At 44.5% G+C, this 9,975-nt stretch overlaps 1 protein-coding gene across 1 annotated transcript in view; it reads right to left on the reverse strand.

Annotated features, from left to right (window-relative positions):
- Window positions 1–9,878, reverse strand: part of UBE3B (ubiquitin protein ligase E3B) — an 87,553-nt gene extending 77,675 nt beyond the window's left edge. Inside the window, exons 1-2 of the mRNA XM_077461316.1 lie at window positions 9,682–9,878; window positions 5,688–5,756 (exon numbers count right to left, since the gene is read on the reverse strand). The gene's annotated coding sequence lies outside the window, so the exon portion shown is untranslated. The remainder of the gene's footprint in view (window positions 1–5,687; window positions 5,757–9,681) is intronic.
- Window positions 9,879–9,975: the final 97 nt, after the last annotated feature.

The following is a 9,975-nucleotide window of genomic DNA, read 5'->3' on the forward strand; positions in this document are numbered from 1 at the left end:
GAGAACTGCTGGGCGCTTAGTATATTTTCTTCAGATACCAGGCCGTCAAGTTTAAGGAAACCACCTGTGGATGCGACGCTGGACCCTGTGATAATAAGCGTTGTCTCTTCGGAAGACTCAGTGGAGGTTCTTGGGTGAAAAAGGGGCTATTAGGATAAGATCTGTTTCTTTTAGAAGAAAACTTCCGGAGGACTCCTGGAATCAGCCTGATCGGCAGGAAGGAGTAACAGGGGCCTAATGCCCACGGATTCGCCAGACCATCGATCCCCGATGAGTGATTTGCTGAGTTCAGAGAAAAGAACTTCTCTGTCTTGCAATTGTTCTGATCCGTTTCAAGACATCCTCATCTGTCAGTGAGACCCGCAAAGATTTCGGGATGAAGGGACCAATTGTATTGACATACATGGTAGCAGCTGAGATAATCTGCCAGACAGTTTTGTGTCCCCTTCAGATGCACTGCTGTAATTGAGGCTAGATTCCCTTCTGCCCGTGATAAAATCTCCTGGGCAATAGGTATCCGACTCCTCGTATCTCCCTGTTTGTTGAGGTATGCAATAATAGCAATATTGTTGGATAGAATCTGGAGCTTGTGACCCCTGATTTCCATCTGAAATGCCTGCAAGGCTCTCTGAACCGCTAGAAGCTCTGATTCGATGAAGCTCTTGCTTCCCTTGAGGACCATTCTCCCTGCGCCATTGTGTTGCTGAGATGGGCTCCCCATCCCCAGGAACTCACATCCTTTGTGATCCTCTGGGATATAGGCATGGACCATGGTAGACCTCTTGTTAAGTGAAGGTGCGTCCTCCACCACCACAAGCTTCTTTTTACCCTGGAGAGTAACAAGACCCTTGATTCCAGGGAACTTGTGTCTCCGTCCCAGTTCCTTAGTAAAAACAGCTGTAATGGGTGTTGATGAAATCTTGCCCATGGCACTGCGGAAAAGCAAGAAGTCATCAGACCCACTGCTCTTGAAACTTCTCTCAGAGAGACTGACTGATTGGTCTGTAAGGCTGACATTATTTGCATCATTCTTGAGATCTTTTCCTGCGGGAGAAAAACTTTTTGGTCAATTGAGCAAAATTCATATCCCAGATATGTCACTTTGTGGGCCAGAATTAAGGAGGACTTCTCTTTGTTTATTAACCCTGTACGGTCTGGAGATCCACTAATAACTTTTGGTACGACTCTGCCACCACTATGAGGTCGTCCAAGTAAGGTATAATAGTTAGTTATCGCCTTTAACTTTAGTGGAGCCCCAACACCTTTGTAAATATGCGTGGGGCTTAGGACAGACCGTAGGGGAGGGCTTGAAATTGAAAGTGCCAAACCTCTGTTCCCATCTTGACCACTAGTCTCAAGAATCTTTGGACGGCTGGGTGAATAGAGATGTCATGATGGGCATCTCCCAAATCCAAAGTGGCCATGATGCAGTTTGGGTAAAGCAGGTGTTTGATTGAGAACACTGTCTCCATACGAAAGTACTTGTACCTGATCGAACAGTTTAGAGACCAGAGGTTCAGGATAAGCCGATATTTTCCCGATGGCTTTTTGATGGCAAATATATGGGGATAAAATCCCTTGCCCTGATCCGACCGGGAAACCAGGATCAGGACCTTTTGATCTATCAAGAGACCCAGGGCCCTCGCTTTGACCCGGGCTTGGGGAGGGAAGGTGACCAATAATTGCTCTGGTGGTTGGCAAGAAAATTCCAGCCTGTACTCATTGGTCACTAGGTCCAGAATAAATGGACTGGAGGTGACTGCTGCCCACTGTGGGAGAAATGCCCTCAATCTTCCTCCCACTGGGAGACACAAGTTACTGTGGCTTGGCGGGTTGTTGAGGAGGGTTAAAAAAAAAAAAAAGACACCCCCTTTACCTCTGCCCTTGTGCCCTGCCCAATGGTTTTTGGGCCCATTGTCCCTTTCTCTAGGACCTTGCTGCCTACTTTAGCTACAAAAAAAAAAACTTTCTGGCTGTCTGATTTTTCTTGTTCTCTGGAAAGGCCTTTTTTCTATCGGCCGTGCGTTCCAGCGCCTCTTAAAGGAAGACCACATAGGCGTAACTTTGAGGCAGCATCGCCTGATCAGGTTTTAAGCCATAGGCTTCTCCTGGCCGAATCCACAAAGGCAGAGGTCCTACCTGTCAGTCTTACCGACTCTGTGGAAGAATCAGCCAAAAATCTCAATGCATGAAAGAGAAGAGGGAAACATTTCAGAATCGGTTCTTTAGAGGTACCTGCCAACAAGTGTTTGTATTTGTGAAAACAATACGTCTAAATTTCTGGCTACACAAGTGGAGGCCAAAGCTGGTTTAAAATTCCCTGGCTCTGTGTAGAAGGATATCTCCTCTTTTAGCCATCGGATCCCTAAGCATGCCCATATCGTCAAACTCTAGGCCTGAGCTTTTTAAAACTTTTGAAAAAGGTGCGTCTAACTTAGGATTTTTGTTCCATGGCTGCGCTGTGTCCTCTTCAAATGCAAACCTTCTTTTTAGGTTACCGGAAAAGAAAGGTTTTCTTTCTTGATTTTCCCACTCCAGCTTGATAGTATCAAGAAGGGAACAATGCAAGGGAAAAACGCCAGCGTTTTTCTTATGCAAATCTTTGTACATAAGGTTATGTTTAGACAATTGTACCTTCTCATCTTCTATGTCAAGTGCTTCCAATGATAACTTCCACTTCAAGCCCTTCTCTATCCCTGGGTCCTGTATCTGACCCTGATTCTTCCAGAGAAGAATGAGTAGATTTGGCTATAGTCTTCACTCTCCGCACTACTGTGGAGCTCTAGGACCGGCTGAAGTCCTAACTTGAGATGGACCCTCTGAGGGGACTTGAATCTTATCAGAGGTTTTAAATGAGCTAAACTTAGACGTAAGCTCATCTCTAACAGAAGTCAGCATTTTCTGACAGGAGACTACTGGGTCATCCTTAACTAGGCTGTCTATATAGGTGCGGCAAATTGCTTTGCTCCAAGAGGAGCTCAATTTGTTTCCACAAGCCGCACATTTCCTTTTTGGTGGCTGCGCTTGGTCCTTGTCCTGAGTCTTGGCTTGCAAGAGACAAATGACCCCAATGAATTTTATGCCACAAACACTCCATAACATCCCATGCAGGAGGAAAGGAAAATGTGCCCCCTTCTCCTAGTCCCTACTGGTTACATGGGGAGAACAATCACAGGATGTGCAAGCAATACACTTCAGGCTTACCTGTGAGGTGCTGGTGTTAGGGCCTGCTTAAACTGCCTGTGCAGGTATTGCAGGGGAGTCCATCCCGCCCCTGTAGTAGTCCGTAGCCTCTGCTGGGTTTCACTTTTTCAAATATCAGCCTTCCAGCGTCCCTGTTTGGGCCATTTTAGAGACAGGAACTAGCATCATACGCTGATGATGTCACAGGCCTCGGAAGTGATCCTGCCAGGTACTTCCTGTGGGCAAGCTTGGAACACATAACTTCCACCCCTCCACAGCTTCCTCTCTTCAACTGCACTCTCCAGCCAGGCAGTTTATCAAGGAAAACAAGCTGACTGCCACCATGCAGCTTGCGGATAGGAGCTCAGATGTACACCACGGTGCTGGCATTCCCCATGCACTGAGAAGCAGGGACAGTAGCCACAAACCTAATACCCTGGTGGTTGTGCCGATCTGGGACCTAAGAAGAAGGTAGGAATACCACCCCAATTGCCACAAGAGCCACGCATCTGAGACCTAGGGGAACCAGTTCCAGGAAACATGTTAGGCGACCCCCCCGTCCAGAGGAAATACTAAGACCCCTTTCACACTGGGGCATTTTTCAGGCATTTTTCAAGCGCTTTAGCGTTAAAAAAAGCGCCTGTAAAGCGCTTGAAAGAAGCCTCATCTGCAGTCCCAATGTGAAATGTCAGCGCCCAAAAAACGCTTGTAAAGCACCGCTTAAACTAGCAGCGCTTTACCAGCGTTTTTTGAGCGTTAATGGGGCGCTTTTAACCCCTGCTAGTGGCCAAATAAAGGGTTAAAAGTGCCCACAAAACGCTGCTGCCAGTAGCGTTTTTCAGGCGTTTTTGGGGCGTTTTACAAGCGCTTCTCATTGATTTCAATGGGAAGGGGCGTTTTAGGAGCGTTGTATTCACCGCTCCAAAAGCGCTGCAAAGAAGCTGCTTGCAGGACTTTTTTTGACGCTCTGCCAGCGCAGCGCCTCAGTGTGAAAGCACTCGGGCTTTTACAGGGATTGCAGTTGCAGCTTCTTTCAGGCGCTTTTTTTAACGCTAAAGCGCCTGAAAACCTCCCCAGTGTGAAAGGGATCTTGGTGTGAAAGCACTCAGGCTTTTACATTGGGATTGCAGTTGCAGCTTCTTTCAGGCGCTTTTTTTAACGCTAAAGCGCATGAAAAACGCCTGAAAAACGCCCCAGTGTGAAAGGGGTGTAATACTGACATGGGGCCTGGAGGACCGCCCTTTTATCTGGTGGGGGATAACATGTTTGCTGTCCTGGTAGGAGGAGCCCTAGGTCTCATGGCTGTCCTGGAAGATGCTTAGAGAAATACTTTTGCTTTTATTTTCCTTGCATGTGACCAGGCATTCTTTGCAAAGTGAGTTTTCACCACATTCAGAGCCAGTTCACATAAATGCAGTCCAGTGTGTTTTTTTTCTGCATTAAAAAATGCATGGAAAGCAGGTTACATTAAATGGTTTCCAACAGCGCAGTTCATACCAGTGTGGTCAGTTCCAGGAAAAAAAAAAAAAAGTAGAGCATGCTGCATTTTTCCTGCACTGGAACATAGTAAAACGCATCAAAAAGGCACTGTACCCCAGTACAGTGGGAAAAAAAAAAAAAAATCAGGAAAAAAGAGGAAAATAAAAACACATCAAAAACACGTTAAAAATGTGCATGCATTACAAATCTGGAGTGCATTTTTTGGGTGTGAAGGGAAAATTCCCATGCAAAGTAAACAGCCTATTAGCCTTCAGTAAATCAACCCCATGTGTACACGAAGCATAAACACATCTTGTACAAATTTTAGTTGTGGGGGAACAGGCCTCCAATATAGTGCAAGCTACATATTTAGTTATTTGCATATATGTTAATGAATCCTTGTTTTCCCAAATAGATACTGGAATGTCACCTGGAAATAACAGTAAGGATGCTTTACTGCAGGGATATGCAATTAGCGGACCTCCAGTTGTTGCAAAGTCCATGATGGGACTTGTAGTTTTGCAACAACTGGAGGTCCGCTAATTGCATATCCCTGCAGTAAAGCATCTGTCTCTGGGTGTCATGCTTGTGGCTGTCAGAGTCCTGCTATGCCTCATGGGACTTGTAGTTCTGTAACAGCTGGAGGTCCGCTAATTGCATATCCCTGCTTTACTGCCTAATGGCCTGGAGTGCTTGCAATTAGTAAAGGACCTATTAATTACTGTTCTATCAAGAGCTCCCTGTTCTCTTAAAATACTATGGCGTGTTCCTGAAACAAACCATTAAAAGAATCACATCCCAAAATTATGAATGAGCAGCAAAAGTTTTGTAGATCAGAATTCACCAAACTACATTTATGCTATTGTGTTACAATGCCCACTAAATGAATATATAAGATCACTTTACTTAAAATGACCTTTCTAATGGAAGACAAAATTAAAAATATCAAAACAAAAAACTAAAAGCTCTTTTGTTATGCACAAACAATAAAGAACACCCAAAAGATCTGCTATAGAAGAGCTTACCTTATTCTTTTAATTGAGAGTTATCTGGCTTGTAAGCCACATTCTGCCATCTATCTTCAGACTCCAGGTCTACAATAAACAAAAAAAGTGAAAAAATAAATGTCTATTTAATAACCCTTGTCTACCAATTGGGGAAACAAACTGTGCAGCTTCTTATACTGTACATAGAAAAATATCCTTGTTTCACACAAGCTTTCCAATCAGGTCAATGTGCCAGTTTTTCAGGCGGACCTCATCGGATCCATGCAGCTCTATGGTAGGTGGATGTAAACGGACTTGTGTCCAGTCAGTTACAACTGTCTACCTCCGAGCCCAGGACTGCATCCTTTTCTGTACCTAAACATGACAGATCAAAGTGATGTAAACAGACAGTCAATTTGCCTGCACATAGAGCTGTCATAAGTCCTCTGAACACAAACCTAACAAGAACGGATGTAAAAAAACTGATGGATCACATGCTGATCGAAATGGACCATCTCCTTGTGAAAGAGTCCTAGAAGAGGAAATTCTCCCTCCCGAATTTTTTTTCCACTGCTCACCTTTTACTGTCTTCTGCACAGTAAGCATACTCACCTAGCCAGCGGGTCCAGCGTTGAGATGCTCTCTGCAGCTACTGCACAGGTCTGGCGCCACCATGTTGCCTGTGACAGCTTTTTTTCTCTTTATTTTCCTCTGGTGATCTGGCCAGTAGCACGATTCCTGTCTTCGGGTGTCTCTTCTATCTATAGAGGAGCAACAGAGTCACCCTTGGACAGGAGTACTGTCTGGAGAGAGTCGTTTTAGATAGGATGTTCTAGAAAACCAGCAGAGTCAACAGGTAAAAATCAATAAAATATATGGGGGGAGGTGGCTCCACTGGCTGAGAGCGCTGATCGGGAGCTGGTAGCTGGTTTTCCAGCATGCTTGTCCAACAGAAGCTGGCCAAACATCTGCCTTCTATCAGACCCGCTGTCATACACACAGGCCAAATGTCAGAGGTTTTCATTGAACTGGCCGATGTTGCCTGGCATTCGGCCCGTGTGTACTAGGCTTAAAATGGAGTTCCGCCAGCAGAAAAAAAAAATTAAGTCAGTGGCTACAAATACTACAGATGTTGACTTAGACCCATGGCCTTTTCTGGCCCTGGCCCTGAGGCTTGCCCCTGGCCTTAGCACCCTGTTGGCGGTGGAACCGGCTTGACGCTGAGACATTGGAGGAAGCAGTCCCTGAGGTTTTAAACTAGGGACGTCTGGTGCTTTACTTCACAGGAAGTAGAGAACTCTTCCCTCCGGAGATCTTTTGGATATATTTGTCCAAATGATCACCAAATAAACGTTCCCCATGAAAAGGGAAAAGCTTCATTCAGCTCACAAACTAAAAGAAAAAAGTTTTAGATACACTATAAGTTGGCCACATATCAATTTTGCATTGTTTTTTCTTAGATTTGTTTATAACTGCATCCAACACGTTTGGAGATCATTTATTTCTGACTTGACCCAAATAAAGATGTTATCTTTGATTATAGTGAAATTAAACCCCTCCACTTTAAGCAGCCGATTTAATCGCTTACTGAGTATGCAGTTTCCTTATCTTTCAATATTTGCCTATGTTCCTGTTTAAGTTGGTGTCATGGCTGCTGCCCCAGGTTTCCTATTTCAGGGTGGCTCATTTCTCTTGCAGTTTTCTATGGATCCTCCCTTGCATGCAGAACTAGAGTTGTGTCTCCCTACACTGTGTGCATCAATAGAAACCACAGTAAGGCACTCCCCTGTTCGTCCTTCGCTTTCGTCTGACTGGAGACTGCTCTGTCCAATGCTAACACTTTCCCATGAAAACCAGAATTTCCGGGAAGTAGCACTTAGAAGGCAGGAGCCAGCAGCATTGAAAGCTGTAAACTGCAAATGCTGGGGTCAGAATTTTATCAAATATTTTACTGAGGATTTTTTATTTTTTTATTGTGCGCAGTGTGTTTAACCACTTCAATACCGGGCACTTAAACACCTTCCTGCCCAGACCAATTTTGAGCTTTCAGCACTGTCGCACTTTGAATGACAATTGCGCGGTCATGCTACACTGTACCCAAATGAAATTTTTATCATTTTTTTCCCACAAATAGAGCTTTCTTTTGGTGGTATTTGATCACCTCTACGGTTTTTATTTTTTGCTAAACAAATAAAAAAATACCGAAAATTTTGAAAAAATATGTTTTTTTTGTTTCAGTTTCAAAACTTTGTAAATAAGTAAGTTTTCTCCTTCACTGATGGGGCTACAATGATGGGCACCGCTGAGGTGGCACCAATGAAGTGGCATTAATGGACACTGATATGTGGCACTTATAGGCGGCACTGATGGGCGACACGGATGGGCCCTGATAGGTAGCACAAATTGGCACTGATAGCTGGCATGGATTGGCATGGATAGGCGGTACGGATGGGCATGGATAGGCGGCATGGATGAGCATGATGGGCACTGATAGGCGGCACAGATGGGCACTGATAGGCGGCACAGATGGGCACTAATAGGCGGCATTGTATTGTTTTATACTATACTAATGGATGCCAGTGCCAAGCAATAATGCATGCCAATCAGTGATGCCCGTTGTGGGCACTGATTGGCATCCATTGTGAGCACTGACTGGAATCCCTGGTGGTCTAGGGTGGCATACCTTGTCCTGGGCATCCCTGGTGGTCCATTGTGGGCATCCTCGGGGGGGGGGGGGGGCTGCGCTGATAATCGATCAGCACAGACCCCCCCCTTGTCAGAAGAGCAGCCGATCGGCTCTCCTCTACTTGCGTCTGACAGATTATATATATATATATATATATATATATATATATATATATATTAACATTTTACAATCACTTTAATACTTGGTTCACACTGGTGCGATGTGGGAATCCCTGCAAATCCTGTGCGTGTTCCCGCATCACACCTAGGGTCGCCACCTTTTCTTTTCTTTTTTTGCAGTAAACACTATAGGATTATAAAAGACCTGGGACATATTTTGGTGCCCCATGGATATTAGTAATGGTACTAACAGCAAATGTGGCCAAATTGCTCTTACTGAACATCATCGCCCCACCCTTCAGTGATGCCAAACCTACCGAAAGACAGCAACAGATTTTTGTGTGACTGTCTTGGCTACTTGGGGAGCCACAGCCCAGTCTGTATAGAATGTATAGCATGTCCGGGTTTCAGGTGGACTGAAACCTGGACACATGATTCAAAGCCTGGACTGTCCAGGTGAATCCTGGACAGGTGGCAACACTAAAAGCGCCTGAATCATCGGTGGTTCACACTGCCCTATGCGAACCGTTCGGAATGTCAATACAAAGTAGTCAGATTATAATGGGTATAGTCACATTATAACGGTGTACAGACATATTATAATGAGTATAGTCAGATTATAATGGTGTATAGTCAGATTATAATGGTGTATAGTCAGATTATAATGTTGTATAGACATATTATAATGGTGTATAGTCAGATTATAATGGTGTATAGACATATTATAATGGTGTATAGTCAGATTATAATGGTGTATAGACATATTATAATGGTGTATAGTCATATTATAATGGTGTATAGTCAGATTATAATGGTGTATAGTCAGATTATAATGGTGTATAGTCAGATTATAATGGTGTATAGTCAGATTATAATAGTGTAGTCAGATTATAGGGTTCTCTTTTCACCTGCTCCTATAACTCTCAATCAGGAAACATAACATTCCCTACATTCCCTTTCACTATATCCTGTACAGACAGTCCAGAAAACATTGCCATCAGCCCTAACTACTACAGTGCAAGTATCTGATCAGTACCCAAAGACATTCCCTGCCCCAATATGTAATGGAATCCCTACTTTATTATGTTTATTGAGGACCACCTGACCTGTCTAATCCCTATTTCACTATAGCAGTAGACGAGCACGGGTTATCTGTCCTGTACTGACTGCATAGCTCAGGCTCTGGGAAAGCCAGGGTTGAGGGTCACAGGGAGGGAGGGTTTCTAACCTTAGAGGGGCACAAAATGTCCCAGATCTCCCAAAACAAGAGCCACTCCCGGCTGCAGACAACAACTCCAGCTGCCTCTCATCGGACTGTTTTCGCCAGTGCACAAAGTGAGGGCGGAAATACGTCAAAGAACACAAAAGCTAAACTGGCACGGACCCCAGTACCACCAACAGGAAGTGAATAAGAAGCCATCATTGTTGTGGGAGCAGCTTCTAGTCGAAGAAACTTTATTCGTGACTAAAATCGCTTAGGTGACTAGTGATGTGTATGTGATTGAACGGGCGGCTCTGACAT

Source organism: Lithobates pipiens, unplaced genomic scaffold (assembly GCF_037356315.1).
Source record: "Lithobates pipiens isolate NorthernLeopardFrog02 unplaced genomic scaffold, aLitPip1_a1.2 Scaffold_3, whole genome shotgun sequence".
NCBI lineage: Eukaryota > Metazoa > Chordata > Amphibia > Anura > Ranidae > Lithobates > Lithobates pipiens.